General features: G+C 42.8%; 1 protein-coding gene across 2 annotated transcripts in view; it reads right to left on the bottom strand.

Annotated features, from left to right (window-relative positions):
• The window catches only part of LOC130368634 (proto-oncogene Mas-like), a 71,926-nt gene extending 48,133 nt beyond the window's left edge, over positions 1-23,793 (bottom strand). Inside the window, exons 1-3 of one of the 2 annotated variants that reach the window (XM_056572575.1) lie at positions 23,681-23,793; positions 10,265-10,320; positions 9,544-9,648 (exon numbers count right to left, since the gene is read on the bottom strand). The gene's annotated coding sequence lies outside the window, so the exon portion shown is untranslated. Of the gene's footprint in view, positions 1-9,543; positions 9,649-10,264; positions 10,321-18,272; positions 18,290-23,680 lie in introns of those variants that run through there. The other variant, XM_056572578.1, reaches the window with a different exon arrangement.
• Positions 23,794-24,046: the final 253 nt, after the last annotated feature.

The following is a 24,046-nucleotide window of genomic DNA, read 5'->3' as shown; positions in this document are numbered from 1 at the left end:
ACTCCAGTCCTAAGACATATTATCCCCTATCCAAAGGAATGGGGGTAATATGTCTGATCGCGGGGATCCCACCGCTAGGGACCCTCAGAATCTCGCATGCAGCACCCACCTGTGTCCCCTGCACAAAGCGATGATCGCTCCGTGTCTGAAGGGTCAAGACTACGGTGCCGGAGTATTGTGACATCACACTCCACCCCTGTGTTATGTCACGCATGACATCACACGGGGGCCAAGTTGTGACGTTGCGTCCCTTCCCATAGACTTGCATGCTTTAATAGGTGTACTTAGACATCTTATTCCCTATCCAAAGAATAGGGGATAAGATGTCTGATTGCACGGGTCTCGCCACTGGGGACCCCTGCAATCTCCCTTCTGCATCCGGCATTCGTTTAGAGCATCGGGTGCAGCACCGGAGGCTCATGATGTCACGCCGCCACGCCCCCTCCCATAGACTTGCATTCGTCACAAGCGGGCGTGACCATGACGTCACGAGCCTCCGCTCCGCATCGCCAGTTATCCAGCATGGAGCGAAGTTCACTCCGTGCACCGGACGTCTGGGGTGCGACAATTAAGATCGTGTGGGTCCCCATCAGTGGGACCCCCATGATCAGACATCTTATCCCCTATCCTTTGGATAGGGGATAAAATTTCTAGGGGCGGAGTACCCCTTTAACTACCTGAGCCCCTTGATAAATTAGTATGTCAAGGTGTGGAAATGGTTAATCAAAAGTCTGAAATGGATGTTGCTACACCCAATATGACCATAAGGTCCTGCTGACATGCCAGCACAATCTGCTCCATGCTCAGATTTACCAATGGAAACTGTTTTGAGACAAGGAAGTCTTCTAGCCTTTAGCCTGGCTTATGCGGGCTTCCTTACTCATAAAGAGTAGTCTCCTGCCTCAAGTAACATAATCTTGGAGCATGAAACCACTTTGACCATGGCATGTCCAGCTGTTCCAGACCTTTTTTCACAACATGGAGGGCATGGAGGGACATGGAGAGCAGTGCCTTGGGGACATACAGTGCACTGCAGAAAAGATTGATATCTGTATATGGGCCGTAAATGGGCACTCTCATTAAAAATTTTTTTTGCAATTGCCCTCCTTATGGTAAATAAAATATCTATCTAATATACTTTGTTTAAAGGGAACCAATCATCAGATTTTACCCTATATAACACTTGGCAAAGCGTTATATAGGGTAAAATCTTTACCCTCACATCCCTGGGGGATGCTCCTGCCTGTGGGGATGGTGAGGATATGAACTTATAAATTAGTCACCGCCACGGCCATAAGTAGTCCCCTGGGTGGGACTCCTCTCATCTATTCCCGTTCTTTGGCCGGCAGCGACGCCCCCTCTGCTTGATTGATGGGCCGTGGCATCGCTCCTCTCTGTCTGTTCAGTGAGAAGAGCGATGACGCGGCCCATCAATCAAGCAGAGTGGGGGGCGTCCTGCTGGCCTAATCCTATAAAGCGTATTTGTATCCCCTTGGTTTCTCCTCAGTAGAGGACCCCTCTACACACATCAAACCATCTTTCAGTCCTCTTCATACTTATTGCCCATGCTCGGTAACAATGACTTTTGTTCTGCACTAGATAAGTCCACACATTATGCTGGGATATGAGCTGAGCACTTCTGGATAGGCCATTTGATGACAGGTAATACTTGCCTATAGGGTACATGCCTTTCCTTCACCAGAAAACTCTCAAAGCAGACATACTCAATTTTTAACTTTGATGTAACGGAGCCTTGCTCAAACCTGTTTTATTGTGGGTTACAAACACTGTGTGTTCTACACTACTCAATACAGCACCAAAGGTTTATAAACCTCCCTTCTGAAGAAGAAAAGAGATCTTTGCATGGGTTACAAATAGCATTCTGGTCACTAGTTTTTGGCACTGTGAAAGAACTATAATGAAAAGATTTCGACTTTTTTATGTGTTTTAGTCCCACTCCTGGTTTTGGTTACAAAACTGACCAAGATACTGACCAGATACTATATTAAACCAAATCTAAAAGAAAAACCTGATAAGATTATCACATATAGCCACAATTATAAATGGCAGGAAAGATCAGCATTCCAGCTTGTAGGCAGTCCTCTGAGCTGCCATCTAGGAGACAATGTTAAACAAATAAAACCATGCGCATGGAAAGAATTTTCCTGCTTTAGACGTTGTTCGAAACTTAGTGCACAACCTGTTGCACAATGTGGCTAGTGGGTGAACCTTTCGCTTTTTATTATGTTTCTTTGTGCCCCCCCCACCCCCATTTGTTGTTGGAGCTACCTCATATATATATATATATATATATATATATATATATATATATAGATATATATATTACATAACAGAGAGCAAGATATTGGACTGTTGACTACATCCAGGTTCTCTGAGATAACACAGACTGGCCTTAGCTTTCTATCCCGGTAACAACTATCTGTCCCTTCTGTCATGAACATTAAGGTTAAAAATGAATATTAGAATAATTATGATATTGGTGCATTCCCCTTTCATTTGTTCTTTATGCTGTTTGTTGAGTAAAAAATTCTAGTAAAAACAATAGTCACTTGACTACAGAACCAAATTATGCCTTTAACAGCCATGTTTTTAGGGTTTTAAAGTGTACCTGTCGTCATCAAAAACTTTTTATATAATGTAGATAATACCATTATATGTATATTTGTAATATACATTGGTTAAAAAATGTGTATATTTTTGTCCCTGCAGCTATTGCCTCTGTGTCTCTATGAGGAGTTCAAATACAGGAAGTACACTGAGGACAAGCGGGGCTCTGTACACTGAGGACAAGCAGGGCTCTGTACACTGAGGACAAGCAGGGCTCTGTACACTGAGGACAAGCAGGGCTCTGTACACTGAGGACAAGCAGGGCTCTGTACACTGAGGACAAGCAGGGCTCTGTACACTGAGGACAAGCAGGGCTCTGTACACTGAGGACAAGCAGGGCTCTGTATACTGAGGACAAGCAGAGCTCTGTACACTGAGGACAAGCAGGGCTCTGTACACTGAGGACAAGCAGGGCTCTGTACACTGAGGACTAGCAGGGCTCTGTACACTGAGGACAAGCAGAGCTCTGTACACTGAGGACAAGCAGGGCTCTGTACACTGAGGACAAGCAGGGCTCTGCGCACTAAGAAAAAGCAGGACAGTGTGCACTGAGGCTCGCTAACATGCTCCTGGCTCATACATCAGGATGATTGACAAGCCAGGAGTCTGCACAGATCCCTGCTTGTCCCGCCTTCACTTCCTATTTTTGTACTCCTCATAGAGACACACAGACAAGTGCTGCAGGGACAGCATTTTTTTAACCCAAAAATATACACAATTTTGAATCAATGTATATTACAAATATACATATAATGGTATTATCTACATTATATAAAAAGTTTTTGTTGATGACAGGTACACGTTAACAATGGCTCCTAGTACTTGGATATACCTAGGACAAAATGTTAGGGCAAATAGAATGATCCACCATCAATCTTGCAGGAAACAATTACAAGCCCCTATCTATGTAAGAAGTAGTGAATAACTACTCACCAGGAATGGAAGAAGCAGATGAGGTGATAAGATGAGACCATAGAGGTGTTGTAGTCATTGCAGGATAACTCCAACAAACAATTAACAGGCATGGTCCGCATATAACAAGACAACACAATCCATTGCACGATCAGACAGAAGATGGCCAGGAAACTAAAAGCAAGCCACTGCCAGTGATACTGTTAAAGGGGAACTCCAGAGAAAACAAAATCATTTTTTATTCAATAGTAGAAAGAAACAAACTCGGCACTGCTTCCTTAATTATAAGCACCTGACATCCAATGCCTCTGCTGGCTCAACCACGTCTGATGGTGCTCACTGGTAGTAGCAAAGTCCAATGCAAATAATCCGTAGAGAAGAGAAAAAGAAACCAGGGCAACTCACCAATTACGTAAACTTCAAGCTTCTTTATTGATCCATGAAGGGTATAAACTGTGCAAGACACGGGTGGACAGACAACAAGGGGACGTTCGTTCGGGGCTACGGTGCCGTTTCGCAAGATATGCTTCAACTGGCCCACATCGTCTTCCAGCCGGAAACACATTTAAATAACCCTCCCCTCCGTTGCCATAGAAATGAGCCAAACAAAAGGTAAGTGCAATTAAAAATGTTAAAAACAACTGTGTGATACTCCTAAGATATTCATTTAAATTAGTAGTGCACTGAGCTCAGTACGTTCATTAAGACCTAAAGGCCCCATTGCTTCTAACCGAAGAATCCATTTAGTTTCATTTTTTAACAGTATTTCTTCTTTATTTTTCCCAGCAATACCATGTTCGATCCTCTCAAGTCCGACAAACCGGAATCCATATTTTTCTTTCGAATGAACTTCATTAATATGTTGAATAAATCTAGTGGCTCCGATGCCGGTTCTGAGGGATCGAACATGTTCGCGGATTCTGTGAAATAGGGGCCTCTTTGTCTTCCCAATATAAAATAATTTACATTTACATACCAATGCGTACACTACATGAGAGGATCTACATGTAATACATTGTTTCACATTAATAGTATTACCTGCTAATTCTACAACTCTACATTTCATGTTTAGAGAGCAAAATGAACATGAACCGCAACTAAAATTTCCTTTCGGGCGTAATTCAGACAACCAATTCTGTCCCGTTGCGTTTTTTCCTCTTTTCAATAAATCTCCAATTGTTTTCGTTTTTCTATATGTAACGATAGGTTTTTCACTAGTAGTTATTGCTATGTCAGCATCCTCTTGTAGAATATACCAATTATTCGTAATAGCTTTTTTAACTATATTATTAATAGGAGTATTTGAAAAAGAAAAAACGCAACGTTTATTGTTAATTCTATCTTTCGTTTTCAGCAACACTTCTCTTGGTACTCGATCTATTTTCTTTCTTGCATCTAGAATTAAATTAAGGGGATATCCTCTCTGTTCCAAACGATATTGTAAATCATCTGCCTGTTTTTGAAACAGTATGGGATTGCTGTTAATTCGTTTTAGTCTGACTAACTGACTGTATGGGATACTATTTTTGACCTGGGGGGGATGAGATGAGTGATAATGTAACAATGAGTTTTTGGCAATCGATTTTCTAAAACCAGATGTCACTATATTGCTATGTGGATAGAAAGAAAGAAAATAGATCGAGTACCAAGAGAAGTGTTGCTGAAAACGAAAGATAGAATTAACAATAAACGTTGCGTTTTTTCTTTTTCAAATACTCCTATTAATAATATAGTTAAAAAAGCTATTACGAATAATTGGTATATTCTACAAGAGGATGCTGACATAGCAATAACTACTAGTGAAAAACCTATCGTTACATATAGAAAAACGAAAACAATTGGAGATTTATTGAAAAGAGGAAAAAACGCAACGGGACAGAATTGGTTGTCTGAATTACGCCCGAAAGGAAATTTTAGTTGCGGTTCATGTTCATTTTGCTCTCTAAACATGAAATGTAGAGTTGTAGAATTAGCAGGTAATACTATTAATGTGAAACAATGTATTACATGTAGATCCTCTCATGTAGTGTACGCATTGGTATGTAAATGTAAATTATTTTATATTGGGAAGACAAAGAGGCCCCTATTTCACAGAATCCGCGAACATGTTCGATCCCTCAGAACCGGCATCGGAGCCACTAGATTTATTCAACATATTAATGAAGTTCATTCGAAAGAAAAATATGGATTCCGGTTTGTCGGACTTGAGAGGATCGAACATGGTATTGCTGGGAAAAATAAAGAAGAAATACTGTTAAAAAATGAAACTAAATGGATTCTTCGGTTAGAAGCAATGGGGCCTTTAGGTCTTAATGAACGTACTGAGCTCAGTGCACTACTAATTTAAATGAATATCTTAGGAGTATCACACAGTTGTTTTTAACATTTTTAATTGCACTTACCTTTTGTTTGGCTCATTTCTATGGCAACGGAGGGGAGGGTTATTTAAATGTGTTTCCGGCTGGAAGACGATGTGGGCCAGTTGAAGCATATCTTGCGAAACGGCACCGTAGCCCCGAACGAACGTCCCCTTGTTGTTTGTCCACCCGTGTCTTGCACAGTTTATACCCTTCATGGATCAATAAAGAAGCTTGAAGTTTACGTAATTGGTGAGTTGCCCTGGTTTCTTTTTCTCTTCTCTACGGATTAAAATCATTTTTTAATTGACTGGTGACTGGTAGACAGATATGTAAATTACTTCTATTTAAGAATTTCAAGCCTTCCAGTACATATTAGCTGCTGTATACCCTTGAGGAAGTCATGCAGTTTTTCCAGTTAGACATGGTAGTAGGGCTGCAGCTAACGATTATTTTAATAATCGATTAGTTGTCGATTATTTTATCGATTAATCGGAAAAAATTTCAAAATGCAAAAAAAAAAAATATGTACAATGGCCATATTAACAGTTTCTAGCATATGATGTGACCAAGGAGCAGCAATTTTATAATTTTTTTTTTTTTACGTTTACGCCGGTTGCTGTCATTATTAATGATCCTGTACAGAAACCAGTGTAAATTTGATACTGCCGCATGGGTAACTGAACTATTAAAATAAAATGTTAATGATTCACTAATATTTTAATAGTTAAGACAGTTAGCCATATGGTAGTATCAAATATGTAAAAGAAAAATTATTTTACTTTTTTTGTATAGCAACAGGAAAAGGGGGAGCTAATTTTTATTGGGGGAGCAGTAAATTTACATTTTTTTTCTTTACTTTTTTTTATATAGCACTCCTATACACATGTGTATGTGCAGACTGCAGACCATTGCTTTTACAGACCCCCTTTAGACAGCAGGGCCCCCCCTTTAGACAGCAGGCCCCCTCCCCCCTTTAGACAGCAGGGCCCCCCTTTAGACAGCAGGGCCCCACTTTAGACCGCAGGACCCCCCTTTAGACCACAGGGTCCTCCTTTAGACCACAGGGCCCTCCTTTAGACAGCAGGGCCCTCATTTAGACAGCAGGGCCCTCATTTAGACAGCAAGGCCCTCATTTAGACAGCAGGGCCCTCCTTTAGACAGCAGGGCCCTCCTTTTTAGACAGCAGGGCCCTCCTTTTTAGACAGCAGGGCCTCATTTAGACTGCAGGGCCCCCCTTTAGACCGCAGCCCCCACCCTTGTTCAGAGCAGGGCCCTCCTTTAGACCGCAGCCCCCACCCTTGTAGACAGCAGAGCCCTCCTTTAGACCGCAGCCCCCACCCTTGTAGACAGCTCACCTGCAGTTGTCCTCTGTCGGGGGCTGCCGCTCCGCTGCACAGTTCTCCCGTCCGCATCACATTGTGCTATGGAGGACCATGTGACACACACGTCACTCTGCTTCCTCCGTAACTTTACGCCGGGTGCGGGGGAGGAGGTGGAGTGATGTGTATGTCACATGGTCCTCCATAGGACAACGTGATGCGGACGAGAGAACAGGGCAGCGGAGCCGCAGCACCAGCTGTAGGTGAGCTGTCTACAAGGGTGCGGGGTGTGGTCTAAAGGGGGGCCCTGCTGCCACCGCCCAACATGTCCCCACTGCTGCCTTGCTCCTAGAGCGTTCGGAAATCTCACCTCACACAGGCGGTGAGCTGATTGCACTAGAAGCAGGGCAGCGGCGGAGACATGTCGGCTTCATTCATTCATTCATTCACTGCCACCACTGATGGCAGACAAAGAATCGGGCAATTATTCGATAACGGGATTCATTGACAATGAATCCCGTTATCGATTTTAATCGATTACATTGATTAATCGTTGCAGCCCTACATGGTAGTCTCTGCTGCCACCTCTGTCTGTGTTCAGGAACAGTCCAACGCAGTAGCAAATCACTGTAACCAACCTTTCAGGCTCTGGACAGTTCCTGACATGCAGTAGAGAGTGCCGTGTCTGACTGGAAAGACTACATGACTTCCTTCATGGCATACAGCAGCTGATATCTACTGAAGGATTGCTATTTTTAAATAAATGCTATTTACATATTTGTGTAACTTTCTGTTGCCAGTCAATTTGAAAACTATTTTGTTTTTTCTGGAGTACCCCTTTAACAGAACCACTGGCATTGGCAGGTGTAACACCAATAGCTAAATTCATCCAAAATCCAACATAACTCTATTCCTTTGGCAAAAGCTAAAACTCCTGGCAGCAAATAAACTACATAAAAAACATGAGATAATGACCTGGCAGGTGACATGCCATACAATACAATTTTAAGAATGAGTCCCGGTTCAACCAAAGTATTTTAGTCAGTATCTTGGTCTGTATATTAAGGCAAAAACAGACATTGGCTCACAACACAAAAAAATCTGCACATGCTCCTATTATAGTTTCCTGATTTTGGCTAAAAACACTGACAAGAATACTGTGTGTGAACTAAGCCTTACGGTGCAGCGGTGACTGGAACATCGCTTGTCCGGCTGCAAGAACCAGGGGATCCACGCTGATACAGCTAGGTCTGCACCGATAATCTGCACATCGCCTACCCGGCTGTAAGAACTAGGAGAACGACAATTGGGTGAGCAGTACGCTGTACCACCTACGTTCTTCATAGACTTATTATACAGACTTGCTATTGTTATACTACTACCTCAATCAGGGAACGTTGCAGGCAATATTGAGATGGACATTTCAACTGGTTCACTATTTGTATCATTCAGCTTTTTTATTATTCAGCATTTTATACTATTTATCTGATCTTATCTATTTGTATATATTGATTGCCTCATATCGAGTGCCCTGCTGGGGGAAGCATTGTGTAATGTTGACAAATATATCCTTTTAATTATCTTAATAAAATATTTACCATGTATTCAGATGTTGAGCACTAGTTACATTTGTTATTTTATAGACACCTGCGGTTGGTGTTTTACTAGTTGCCCGGTCTACACACTGTTGTTTTAGTATAAGAGAGCCATCCCATTTTATTTTATCCCTTATCCTTTCCGGCTTTTATACATCTTATTCCTTTGGATAGGGGATAAGATGTATGATCGCAGGGGTCCCGCCGCTGGCGGCGGGACCCCTGCGATCATACACCTTATCCCCTATCCTTTTGATAGGGGATAAGTTGCATAAAGCCGAAATACCCCTTTAAAACCTAAAAGAATTATACAATTTGAAAAACAAAACTGTATAGGCTAATGTTACATAGCTTTTTTTATTTTGTATCACATTCTAACTGTATTGCATAAATAAATAAAATATGCTAATAACTTGTACTAGTAGTTTGTTCAGCATTTTCAGTTGTAATATATATATATATATATATATATATATATATATATAAATATATAGTATTCGATGTATATGTGTACATTACATAACTTTTTTTTTATGCTGTTTTTAAAGTAAATAAACACGATTAAGCTAATAAAAGGTTCTCTGAACGGTCCTTCAGACTTATTACCTTGTATTAAACATATCATCTGATGGGAACAAGAGCAGAGAGTGCCAAGAGCCTGCTATTATGTTCCGTCCCCCATACTTAATCATATTTATAGAAACGATGTATCATTAAACAAGCACTTACCTTGACGTGCCTGTGGTCACGGACCTTCTCCACTGCTCTTTCTAGTAAATTTATCTTCTGTTCCTGTACTTAAGTGAATCAATGCCAGCAGAGAAGCGTCACCTTCTTCTGAGAAATACAATATATTACAAGACAATAGACGTCACTGCTTCAGAAATGGCTCAGAAGTTTTTGGATTGGAAAGAAAACGTCTTTGGATTGGAAAGAAAACAAAATGTGTTTGGTATTCTCCTGGAGCTATTAGATGTGGAAGGGTGTGATGCAGAAAGTAAGACTGAAGCTTTGTCTGCTGGTCTTATTAGAAATGGGAAAAAAATGTCTGGCTTCTCCCCCCCCCCCCCCCCCCCCCATTAGTTTCTGATGTTTGAAGGCTGCTCGTAAACACAGAGAAAGCAACAGATAAATATTATCATTTTCAAAGTAGACCGAAATTCTATTAAATTCAGCAGCTATTGTGAGGCGGTGATGAAAAAAAAAAAGAAAACGTACACTGAGCTAAAACTGAACGCGGAATCCAAAGGTTAACTATTTGTTAGCTTTAAGGAAATGTGGTGCTGCTCAGCTATACTACAAAGAATGAGACATGGAGTAGATGAAAGTTTGTTCGTTAAGATGCATTACTGGTATCACAATCACAATCACAATGCGTTACAATTGTACAGCATCGTACCGTGATGTGCATATAAATAACATTGTGACAAGTGTAATCCACGTTCTTTACCTTAGTCCCTTCATTATCACTGATGGCCGCTCTATTCCTCATTAATGTCTTCAAAACTAGAACAAATAATTAGAAAGTGTTAAACAAAATCTCTGGAGACTGCGATGAGTCCAAGGATTAGCACAGAAGCACTTGTATTGCTTCCATGGTTTATATTCTGATGCAGTTCTCTGGACAGTGGCCTTGCTAGGCAATTAGATTTGGGGGCATGTGCCCAGTTTAAAAGGATCAGAATCTTTTGCCTAGTGCACTCACTTAGTACCCGGGATGCTCCTGAGCAATGCAGAGCTACGGTGAAAGTCTGTATGACTTAACAGCTTTCATTCCTTCAGCTCTGACAGGGAACGGTAGCTTATCACCATCACTACCATTGGTGGCACATGCCACGCTCTTTCTGCTTTTGTGCAGAGTAGAGATGAGCGAATCAAATCGGACGAAGTCAATTTTTTTCCGAATTTCATGAAAAATTTGATTCGGACCGAATCCGGACCACGACTCGATTCGAAATAACAAATTTCTTCATTTAGTGACACCCACTGCGATCATCCTGTATAATGTATAGATGCAAGCGGCTTTCTCCTGCGCTCGCATCTCTGCAATAGATAGGATGATAGCAGCAGGTGTCAAGAGTGACACCTGCTGTGCCTGTGATCTGTCCTTCTAAATTTAAAGGGCCAGTGCACCAATAATTGGTGCTTGTCTTAAACCAACCCTATTTAGGACCGCCACATCTTTCTGTTCCCTGTCGGATCTTTGTGCCCTAGTTGCCAAGAGAAAGCATATATTTGGGTCTTGCCTTGCCACCGTGTATCTGATCCCTTGCTACGTATACTGACCTTGCTCCTATGCCATCTGCCTCCTGACCTCTTGCTCCGTGACCTGACCTAGCTTCATTGCTGCCTGTCCAGACCTCCTGCTTTTTTTTCTAGTTTTCGTTCTAAATCATAATTTTTTTATTTTCATTTTACTTTTTCAGCCCCATTTTTTATATTGAGTGCTAAATTTTCTGGACCCTGCCTACTCCTGAAAATTTAAAGACAAAAAAAAAAATATATATATATATATATATATATATATATATATTAATGTTCATTTTTAAACAGGGATCAATTTATGTGGGAGGGCAGGGACCTAGAAATGTAGTCGACAATAATAAAAGAAGGAAGAAATGTAGAAAGGGGCCATTTAAATGTAAAAATAATATTTTTTTAAAATAATAAACTTTTTTTTATAAGTAATGTATTTTAATATTGTGTTTAATAAAGTGTGTGTGTTTCACTTTTTTTCTCTATTTTTTACATTTTTTAGGTAGTACTACTACTCCCAGCATGGAACAGACTGTTCCATGATGGGAACTGTAGTATCTGTATTAACCACTTAAGGACTGAGCCCTTTTTCACCTTAAGGACTCGGCCATTTTTTGCAATTCAGACCACTGTCACTTTAAACATTAATAACTCTGGAATGCTTTTAGTTATCATTCTGATTCCGAGATAGTTTTTTCGTGACATATTCTACTTTAACATAGTGGTAAAATTTTGTGGTAACTTGCATCCTTTCTTGGTGAAAAATCACAAAATTTGATGAAAAATTTGAAAATTTTGCATTTTTCTAACTTTGAAGCTCTCTGCTTGTAAGGAAAATGGATATTCCAAAAAAAAATTTTTTATTCACATATACAATATGACTACTTTAAGTTTGCATCATAAAATTGACGTGTTTTTACTTTTGGAAGACACCAGAGGGCTTCAAAGTTCAGCAGCAATTTTCCAATTTACCACAAAATTTTGAAACTCGCTTTTTTTCAGGGACCAGTTCAGGTTTGAAGTGGATTTGAAGGGTCTTCATATTAGAAAAACCCCATAAATTACCCCATTATAAAAACTGCACCCCCCAAAGTATTCAAAATGACATTCAGTCAGCGTTTTAACCCTTTAGGTGTTTCACAGGGATAGCAGCAAAGTGAAGGAGAAAATTCACAATCTTCATTTTTTACACTCGCATGTTCTTGTAGACCCAATTTTTGAATTTTTGCAAGGGGTAAAAAGGAGAAAATTTTTACTTGTATTTGAAATCCAATTTTTCTTGAGTAAGCACATACCTCATATGTCTATGTTAATTGTTCGGCGGGCGCAGTAGGGAAGGAGCGACAAATGGTTTTTGGGGGGCATGTCACCTTTAGGAAGCCCCTATGGTACCAGAACAGTAAAAAACCCCACATGGCATACCATTTTGGAAACTAAACCCCTCGGGGAACGTAACAAGGGGTAAAGTAAACCTTAATACCCCACAGGTGATTCACGACTTTTGCATATGTAAAAAAAAAAAAAAATTCCCTAAAATGCTTGGTTTCCCAAAAGTTTTACATTTTTAAAAAGGGTAATAGCAGAAAATACCCCCCAAAATTTGAAGCCCAATTTCTCCCGATTCAGAAAACACCCCATATGGGGGTGAAAAGTGCTCTGTTGGCACACTACAGGTCTCAGAAGAGAAGGAGTCACATTTGGCTTTTTTGAAGGAAATTTTGCTCTGGGGGCATGCCGCATTTAGAAAGCCCCTATGGTGCAAGGACAGCAAAAAAAAAAAAAACACATGGCATACCATTTTGGAAACTAGACCCCTTGGGGAATGTAACAAGGGGTAAAGTGAACCTTAATACCCCACAGGGGTTTCACGACTTTTGCATATGTAAAAAAAAAATAATAATAATTTTACCTAAAATGCTTGGTTTCCCAAAAAATTTACATTTTTACAAAGGGTTAAAGCAGAAAATACCCCCCCAAAATTTGAAGCCCAATTTCTCCCGATTCAGAAAACACCCCATATGGGGGTGAAAAGTGCTCTGCTGGCGCACTACAGGTCTCAGAAGAGAAGGAGTCACGTTTGACTTTTTTGAAGGAAATTTTGCTCTGGGGGCATGCCGCATTTAGGAAGCCCCTATGGTGCCAGGACAGCAAAAAAAAAAAACACATGGCAAACCATTTTGGAAACTAGACCCCTTGGGGAACGTAACAAGGGGTAAAGGGAACCTTAATACCCCACAGGTGTTTCACGACTTTTGCATATGTAAAAATAATTTTTTTTTTACCTAAAATGCTTCTTTTCCCAAAAATTTTCAATTTTTAAAAAGGGTAAAAGCAGAAAATACCCCCCAAAATTTGTAACACAATTTCTCCCGAGTACGGCGATACCCCATATGTGACCCTAAACTGTTGCCTTGAAATACGACAGGGCTCCAAAGTGAGAGCGCCATGCGCATTTCAGGCCTAAATTAGGGATTGCATAGGGGTGGACATAGGGGTATTCTACGCCAGTGATTCCCAAACAGGGGGCCTCCAGCTGTTGTAAAACTCCCAGCATGCCTGGACAGTCAGTGGCTGTCCGGCAATACTGGGAGTTGTTGTTTTGCAACAGCTGGGGGCTCCGTTTTGAAAACCGTGGCGTACCAGACATTTTTCATTTTTATTGGGGAGGGTGGCTGTGTAGGGGTATGTGTATATGTAGTGTTTTTTACCTTTTATTTTATTCTTTGTTAGTGTAGTGTAGTGTTTTTAGGGTACAGTCGCACGGGCGGGGGTTCACAGTAGTTTCTCGCTGGCAGTTTGAGCCGCAGCTCAAACTTGCAGCCGGATACTTACTGTAAACCTCCGCCCATGTGAGTGTACCCTGTACGTTCACATTGGGGGGGGGGGGGGAACATCCAGCTGTTGCAAAACTACAACTCCCAGCATGTACGGTCTATCAGTGCATGCTGGGAGTTGTAGTTTTGCAACAGCTGGAGGCACACTGGTTGTGAAACACAGAGTTTGGTAACAAACTCAGTGTTTTGCAACCAGTGTGCCTTCAGCTGTTGCAAAAGCTACAACCCCCTGCATGTACGGACAGTGGAAGGGCATACTGGGTCTTGTAGTTATGCAACAGCTGGAGGCATACTACTTTGGCTGGGGATGCTGGGGATTGTAGTTATGCAACAGCTGGAGACACACTGGTTTGCTACTTAACTCAGTGTGCCTTCAGCTGTTGCAAAACTACAACTCTCAGCAGTCACTGACAGCCAACGGGCATGCTGAGAGTTGTAGTTATGCAACCAGCAGATGCACCACTACAACTACCAGCATGCACTTTAGCTGTTTGTGCAAGCTGGGAGTTGTAGTTACACAACAGCTGAAGGTACACTTTTCCATAGAAAAAATGTGCCTCCAGCTGTTGCAAAACTATAAGTCCCAGCATGCCCATAAGGGCATGCTGGGAGTTGTGGTGGTCTGCCTCCTGCTGTTGCATAACTACAGCTCCCAGCATGCCCTTTTTGTATGCTGGGAGCTGTTGCTAAGCAACAGCAGGAGGCTGTCACTCACCTCCAACGATCCACGCCGCATCAGGTCAGTCCCTCGTCGTCGCCGCCGCCGCTGCTCCTGGGGCCCCGATCCCAACATTGACGCCGGGGATCGGGGTCCCCAGCTCCCGGGGTGCACGTCCCGCACCCGCTCACGTCCTCCGGAAGAGGGGCGGAGTGGGTTGCGGGAGTGACACCCGCAGCAGGCGCCCTGATTGGTCAGGCGGGAAACCGGCCGACGAATCAGGGCGATCGTGAGGTGGCACCAGTGCCACCTCACCCCTGCTGGCTATGGCTGTTCGGGGCCGTCAGAGACAGCCTGTAATTCCGGGTCACCGGGTCACTGGATATCCGATTGACCCGGAATCTGCCGCAGATCGCTGGACTGAATTGTCCAGCGATCTGCGGCCATCGCCGACATGGGGGGTCATCATGACCCCCCTGGGCGATATGCCGCGATGCCTGCTGAACGATTTCAGCAGGCATCGGGCACCGGCTCCCCTCCAGCTAGCGGCGGGGGGCCGGGAATGGACAGGACGTACTCAAACGTCCTGAGTCCTTAAGGACTCGGAAAAGGGGCCGTTTGAGTACGTCCTGCGTCCTTAAGGGGTTAATAGACAGATCACAGCAGGTGTAACTCTTGATACCCGATGCAATTGTCTTTTCTATTGCAGAGATGGGGCGGCTTTCTTCTGCGCTCGCATCACTGCACTATACTCCGCTGGCCAGTGATGTGATTAGAATTCACATCACTTATTCATATTTCTCGCAGAGAGCTGTGATTGGCCTGATGGTTCCAGCCACTCACAACTCTCAGCGGAAAATATGAATAACAGGTATATATACGGCATATACTGATATACATTTATACAAGGAATAGCTGCCCTGAGCTTTATGGACAGAGATGAGAGGGAAGCCTTGATTTACCTTTCAAGCACGGATTGGATCATCTTCAGCAGGCAGGCTGGTTCAAATAGAGAGCACTTCTTTGAAATGACAGTGACCATTTATACACACCTATTAACTTTTCACTAGTAACATACTTGAGGGGGTGTGTTCCACTGTTTTCTATATTAAGAGGGACACTTCAAGGAAGGAACTGAAGCTGGCAGAAAAGTGTGCAGATTTAGAGGCACTTTATGTAGCTAACTCCACTAAAGCTCCCAGGGATGAATGGTATGGGTAGGCAATACATGATCCATCTGAACGAAAAAATAAATAAACAGCTATTCTATACAAAACAATATTATTTGGAACATAGGAATCTGTCTACTAATTGCTTGCGCATTTGGTCAAACAGAACTTGACTGCCCCAGTGATTCTCTTTCTTTTACACCAAACTCTACACCTCTCAGATACAATATGATCCTTCCATATTACATACCTCCCTAGATGACATTAGGTTTCATACCCTGCCAAATGACTTTAGAGCACTTCTGGAATCCGCTATCTCTGACATGGTGAAAGGCAAGCCTCCTGGACCAGATGGTCTGCACTGTAGATTTACCTTAGATACTTGGAGGTGGCTTTCTTGGATGTGACTCTCCTGGACACATTATATGATGTAACTATAGTCACTGTTTTAAAACTGGATAAGAATTCTGTAGACTGTGGGTCCTATAGTTCTATCCCACTGTTTAATTTAGAATATAAAATTGTCATGAAAGTCTTGGCCAATTGGCTTAACCAAGCCATCATCTCTATTATACACCTGGATTAGTCCCGTTTTATGCCTGGGCAGTCCACTTCTGACAATATTCACAGAATGCAGGCTGCAATTAATGGGCAGTGCTGTGAGCAGAGATTGGCCCTTGGCCGCGCTGGAGACAGTGAAGGCATTCCATTCTGTGGAGTGGGTATACAGTACCTGTTTGAAGTCCTTAGAAGATTTGTTTTTTAAATTTCATTAAATTGGCCTCTATAGTCTACCGTAATCCTAGGGTGAAAGTGAAGGTCAATGGTGTGTGTTCCTCTCCGTTCTGTCTGGGAAGAGGCACAAGGCAGGGGTGCTCCCTGTTGCTGCTTCTTTTTGTGATGGTGGTGAAGCCTCTTGCCTTAGTTATTAGACAAGACTCTCAATAACAAGGTATAACTAACTGTATGTACAAAAAAGAAAGTTGCAATAGCACTCTTGGTCAAAAAATGGAGGCTCTTAGAGCACCTTTTGATCAAAATGTGTTCCCCCATCCACCACGCGGAGGTGGCCTCATATCGGATGGGACCCTAACATGATAACTCACCTCTGCTGTGCATATAGCCTCTGACTTTTTCCTTTTATTTTTACTTTGTAAGTTGGGGGGTTTAGCCGTGCACCCCACCCCTCTCACACTGGAGGTGGTTGTTGTGCTGGCTATTTTTCCTTTTGTTTTTACTTTATTACTAACTGTAGGAGATCGAGAAGACAGGATGGGACATGCTGATGACATGGTGCTGTTCATTTTATAGCCAGTGTCTATCATACTCCATGTAATTGCCCTTTTAAAGAACTTTGGCACTTACTATGGGCTTTGGAACAATTGTATGCAGTTTCTTTCTCAGGCATTTGGGTAAAAATGTCAAACATACCTGCTAATTCTTTCTTGAGTTCATGTTTGGTCTCCTTTTAGAGATTATTTGCTAATATATGGCCAATTTACATGCAGTTTAATGCAAAACAGTTTATAAATAGCAGACATTAGAGGTGTATAACACCATCCCAAAGAGTACAACATCATCCAAATGCCAATGCTGTGAAACTATTCCAGTTAATATGTTAAAATGGGAGTTTAAGGGTGCAAGCACACTGCAATTGCAATTGCAGTGTACATTGGAGGTATACATAGCCCGTGGCTTAGCTTAGGTGCTGTCCCTACTCTCTCACAGTTTTTGTTGTTCGTCCCCGACCGATTTGTTAAACTTTTTTATCAGAGCAATTCCTCTTTCTGCGGTATCATTGACCACCTTAAGAGCATTCACATGGCTGTTCTCCATCCCAAGTAGACGTGGGCACCTAGAGGTTTTAATCTAGGATTTGAACATAATTTTTTCGTTGCTGGAGGCGAAAACTAGGCCTCTCCGTCACTAGGTGCTGATGATGATGGAGATGAGTCTTTCAGTATAACTGTCTTATTGATTCCAACGATACCTATGTAATGTTTGTTCTTGTATGAATCATTTTTGTCTTCTTTGGTACACTTAGGGGGGGATTTATCAAAGCCTGTGTATAGCAAGAGTGGTGGAGTTTTTTACAGGGATATTTGTTTTACCCCACACCTCCTGTAGTTTAGTACAGGTAGATTTAGCAGCATTGGAAAGTGTTTCTTTCATTTCCTTGTGATGGTAAATAAAAACTAAAAGTACTTGTTCCTTTGAAGGGAGCCGAGCTCCTAAAAACTCACCACTAGGCACTTTTTCTAGCAGCCAAATTCCTCTTTTGGTTCCCATTGGTTTGGTTGAAAGAAATATATGAGAAGCCCATTAGTACAAAGCACTTCAATATTAGAAATTTCAGTAGTTTGAGATAAAAGTGATCAATGTGTGCAACCCCTAAATATTATCCAATTTTCTTGAAATTTGGCATATATATCTTTTACATCACTGAGACTTGGGGCGTAAGCAAAGTCACATGAAAATCACATCTTTGGAAAAATGAAACACTCATAACCTAAAAAAAAATCAAAATAAACCTCTTCTTACCCCCAGCCCTGCCACTGTGCCTCCAGTGTCCTGCTCCGGTCCCTGGCTGCAATCCTCAGATCCTCTTCCTGAGCTGTAGCATGATTCTTGGTCCTGGAGTAATGTCGGGACCCAGAGTGCCATACTGCTGGTCAGCCAATCACTGCCCACAGTGATGTCTGGCTCAGCTAGTGATTGGTTGAGCAACAATATGACACACTGGGCCCCGGAATTGCTCCGTCCAAAGCGTCACACTGCAGCTCAGAAAGAGGATGTCAGATGGGGACCATAGCAGGAAACCGGAGGCACCACAGGAGTGCTGGAAATGAGTAATCCAGTTTATTTTTTATTTTTATCTGATTAATCAAACAAATAATCAGCTAATTAATTGAGCATGGAAATAATCGTTAGTTGCAGCCCTAATCTATATCCTATTTGGTAAGTGGTCTTCAGTACTGCGCACAATACTCCAAGTGAATTCTCACCTGTGCTCTTTACAGTGGCAGGGGCACTTCCCTTTTTCTACTGCGAATACCTCTCCTTATACATCCATGCAGTCTGCTAGCACTCCCTGTTGCTCTATGACATGACCTGCCTACCTTTAAAATGCATAACACTGTATAGTAACAAGCGGTTGAACTGTGCCCAAAAACCGTGACCGCGGGTTAGCCTTTAGAGGGCATACCCTATTAAATGATAAAGAAAAAAGGGGGGGGGGAAGGTGGGTTTCGCCAAACGCAATGCACACACCTGTGTGTAGGGGGGCGTGCGTTAAATATCCAACACCCCTCGGACAAATGAAGCCTGATAGGCTTATCACTTGTGGTCAGGGCTTCACATGTGACCGGCAAGACTTACCTATACCAGTAGATAATAACTCTTCAGTGGTTTCTGCAAGGAAACTAATTAACACATATGCATAACAATGTAGAGTAACAAGCGGTTGAACTGTGCCCAAAAACCGCGACCGAGGGATAGCCTTTAGAGGGCAAAAACACAAAGCCATGCAGGAAAATAATAATTTATTGGAATTTACAAAACCAAATATCTGAAAACATCAGCCATTTCGTTGTGTGGATTTGGAACATAAGTAGCATAACGGCCTGACTTCCACCTGCCTAACTTCTGGACAATGTGCGGAGGAACCTCATGTCGTGATGCTGCAGATGCTGCCCCAATGCGAAAAGAGTGACCTGAGAATTCCCGAGGATTACCTCCCAAAGTGTTGATCAATGACCGTATGTGAGAGCAAATGCACCAAAGGGTAATACTGGGTGATCATCAGCTTTGCCGCTCAAAACGAATTCAGAAAGTACCACCACCGGACACCAGGCATCCTGTGAGGGAAAGTAGTTTACCGAAACCCCCACCTGCAAGTTTTCGTGACTGAGACATTAAGCTCGAAAAAACTATCCCTCCACCTTAACTGAGACTTGAGCAAAAGCTTGGACTTGGCGTTAGTACATGAAAATTCCCCCGGCCTGAGGAATCCATAAAAGGACCTGAACATGACCCCTGTAATCAGTTTGCAGGATGGCCCCTCGTGGATACTATGCACTTCAATACCTCTGAGGGCCACTTTGACAGCATGCACTGAAAGGATTGATGGTCTATTCGGGAAAGATAATGAAATAAAGTGTTGCAAACCAGCTAAATAAGTTTTGATAGTGTTATGTGGCAAGGGTAATGATAAGTGGCAAAACCCAATAAAATGACAGTATATGAGTAGTGTCAAAAGAAAAAGAATTACCAATGTGGCTAAGATAAGTGGTATAAGCGTGAAAGGCAGTGTAATAGGCTTTCCTAGTGCTTGGTGCTAGAGAGTCTCTGAAAAGGCTGCTGGCCACTTGTGAATAGAAGTTCATTACATAATGGGATCCGCATGGTGCATGACCTGAGAGAAGAGGTGAAAATAAGCCCTCGACAAGGCATCTGCTGCCACATTCGTAACACCTGGTATATGCTGGCAGACAAAATTGAATTTATGTTGAAGTGACAAGAACACCAATCTCCTAATGAAAGACATTATACGAGCATTCTTAGATCTACCTTTGTTAACAATCCCCACCGTAGTTTCATTGTCACAATAAAATAAAACTGACTAATTACACCAATTATGCCCCCACACACAAGCAGCTACTACAATGGGGTAGACCTCGAACAATGCTGAGGTAATATCAAAAGCTACCAGATTCTGAACCTCCATTGACCAATGCCCTGTTAACCAGTGTGACCCCCAGACAGCCCCACCTTTATTGGTACCCTCATCTCAGTAAACAGCCCTAACAAATCTCCCAGCCCCTCGGACTCCACATCAGGCGGTTCCAACACCAGGAAGTCATCCAGGTAGTGGATAACATGTGAGCAACCGACGACATTGACAAGAGCCAAATGCAGAGCCCGAGCAAGCTGGTCGAAGAGCCAAGGACTGCTTTTGGAACCGAATGTTAGTTTAGTTCCGAAGTAGTACAAACCGTTCCATTTAACCCCATACCACCTCCAAAGATCCTGTCTTATATAAGTAATAATTTGAAAGCGTCCATGATGTCGGCCTTTGACAACCAAATACCGGAACCTAATCGGATTATAATTTGAATGGCCTCATCAATAGAAGTATAGTGCATCGAGAATTCCTCTGATGGAATGAGTGAATTGATGCTGGGTATTACAGACGAGTATGGTGCTGACAAATCGTAAATCAAATGCTTTTTATTGTTAAATTTGCCACATACTACCCCCACGGGGATGACTCTCCAAGTATCGAATGGGGGAAATTGTGAAGGGGACAATCATATACCCCTTCTCTAATGCATTCTGTAATATCTGGGAGACAGTGTTGGGGTCATTACTTGCTGACAACAGGTTATTAGGTGCACTGTGGTAACGCAATCAAACCTGTATGGAATCCCTCAACAAACCCGTCTACCAGCCACTGCACCCAGCCAGTTTCAGGGTGTCCTGACAGGATTCTGACCAGGGCGGGAACCTGTATCCCGCTTAGTCACGCTTGGCCTTTCTGTGAGCAGACCGTGCAAGGGTGTGCTCCATAGCACAGAAAGCAAACATGTAGGAGCCTACGGTTACTATAAGTGCATGCCGACAGATTATAGTTGTTACAAATCTGACTCCTTTCGAAGTACCTGACTGGGCGCCCCAACTTATCCACCGAAGGAGCCGATTTCTGACCAAGCGCTGGCATCGGGCTAGAGCTTTGGTGGTACTGGCTCTACTGGCTGATTAATCCCTGTACACCAAGTGGGATATTGATTGACAGATAGTACACGCAGGAGATTTTAAACCCGCAAAGTGAGTGCAGAAGAGCTCAATGTAAACTATGCTGCAATCTTACAAAAGCATTCTGACTAAATGCTGCTGCCGCTTTGGCCGAGAAGCTCTTGTGGTAATCATAGAAATGAGTGCCACCGTTCTTGTAGGATAATTCCATGATTTGCAAGAGATACAAATCCAACTCTTCCCTGCGCTTGGGCTTAACTGAGCAGATGACCTCTCTGAACTTACTGAAAGCTATCACAAACTCATGAATATTGAGCTTACGACTGAGTCTAGTGTCCTTGCTCTTGAGGACAACAGACAGTTCTCCGCATGCTACAGTCTTGATGTCCGCTATGTCCTGGTAGGAGATGAGCAAGGAAGCTAGATTAATGTCCTTGGCGTCCAGTATTTGCTGCCGGGATAAAGTGGATGGGAGATATCTTTGGCGGGATTGCCGGCCTACCTGACATACTAGGTAAAGAAGGAGATATCACTACTGGAGTTTCAGGTGGTGCTGTGACTTGAACTCCTCTCTGCTTGAGAGCCTGCAGTCTAGACTGCACTCCAGATAACGAGGCATTCATGGTGGTCATCATGGAATGGAGATGCGCTAATGAGGCTTGACCCGAGGCTTCTTCCTGACTACCTCCAGCTGTAGGCTCAGCAATCAACAATGTAAACAGTTCGGCCTTGCGGGAAGAAGCTCGAAAAGGAACTCCTCTTCTGCGCAACTCATTCATCAACTTAGGGATGGTCCACAAGTGATAAGCAGAAGATGTAGCTCCCCATTCAGAACTCCTGGCCGGAGTTTCTGGAACTGACAGTGAATTTTCAATGTCCGATGCATGGGACATCTTGAGAAAGACCCAACCTGTCCGGTCCAGAAATGGGTGCTGGGAAAATATTAACAAGTCATGAGTACAGACTCAGTACAACAATCCCCCTAACCAAAATGAACTGCCAAGAACTTAACCACAAGCGTAAATGAACAGTTCCACCTGCAAGAAACTACCGAACCACAAAATTAACGGCCTACAACTGACTTGAACTAGCAACTGCGAACAATGCCGTAGGAACGTGATGTGCAAAGCCAATCGTAATGGAGATGACGTGCCACTACCGTAACGTAAGTATACCACTTAGCGTGTGAATACAACGCTGAGCGACCTATACAACCCCAGAAGTGATCAAATTAAATCTAGCATACGTGCTTTAAGCAAAATATACTACTCCAAGCTGAGCAGGTCGATTAGCTGCAACTCAGCCAAATGGCATGAGAATGTAAATGACGTATGAGACGGGCAACTGCTCTGAAGATGTGTCACTAACAACCACAGGCCGAGGTCACACCTGAAAATGTGTCAGGATAACAGCAACCGTGGCCTAATAATGATTTGTTGCTGTGAAGACATGTCAGCAACACCAACTGCGATAATTACCCCTGAAGAAGAGTCAGGTATCACAGTAAATATACAATATGTTGTTCAGCTCACCTTCGATATGTCAGTGCACGGATCCGCACCCAATCTGGTTCTAGCAGATTCAAGGATATAGCACACGATCCAGCACTTGAGAAAACTTGCAGCTTTATTGGAAAACACGAGGGTACAAACAGGTAAAACGGTTCAAGGCAATGTCAGACACGTTTCAAGCGCATGCTCGCTTTTCATCGGTGATATCATGCATTGCACAGGTGAGATCTTTTATACTCTGCCTGGAGGGTGTGACCTTGCAGCTTTGCTATTCGAAGATTAACTCCAAGGGAAGATCTCAATATGAACAGTGCATGTTACAATGGTGTTGAAACATATAAAAATATATTAAAATACATAACATAGTTAAAACAAAGTTCACAATGCTACCTCTATTGCATGAATAATACAATCTATTAAAAGAGTACTCCGGCGTGCACTTTTTTCCTTTTATCCCGTCCGGGCTGCAAAATAAAAGAAAAAACACTTTCTCTTACCTGCCAACGAGCCCACGGAGCTCCGGTACACTCCGGCACAGGTGTTCGGTCCCCGGGCTGTATTCTTCTTACTTCCTGTTAGCCCGGCACGTCACAAAGCTGACAAACCCGAATTCGTTACGAATTTCAGGAAATATTTGATTTGCAACGAATGCGAATATTGTCCCGATTAAATTGCACAAATCACCTCATTAAACTCCATTTACTGCGGCACAGGCTCCAGGGCATCTAAAATGGTGGATCCACCTGTCAGCACATGGGGCAATGAACGCTGGGAAGACGGGAAGGCAAGGAGGGAAGGGAAGTAGGCATGATGACCCTGAATCACATGCAGGATGCAGCTTATTAGCAGCCAGTCACCCCTGTGATGTCACAGCCCTATATAATCGGCAGCCATATTGCAGCCAGCCACTTCATTCATTACAATGCAGAGAGATAGGATGGACAGCTTTTGTGTGTGTTAAAGCTGAGAAAAGTGCATTCCAGCAGCGTTTAACATCCTCCTAGACACATGAGTGTTCTTGTGAATGGAGAGCATAGTTTTTTTTCCACT

The sequence above is a fragment of the Hyla sarda genome, chromosome 4 (genome assembly GCF_029499605.1).
Source record: "Hyla sarda isolate aHylSar1 chromosome 4, aHylSar1.hap1, whole genome shotgun sequence".
NCBI classification, from domain to species: domain Eukaryota; kingdom Metazoa; phylum Chordata; class Amphibia; order Anura; family Hylidae; genus Hyla; species Hyla sarda.
This window is presented reverse-complemented; position numbering and strand designations above follow the sequence as displayed.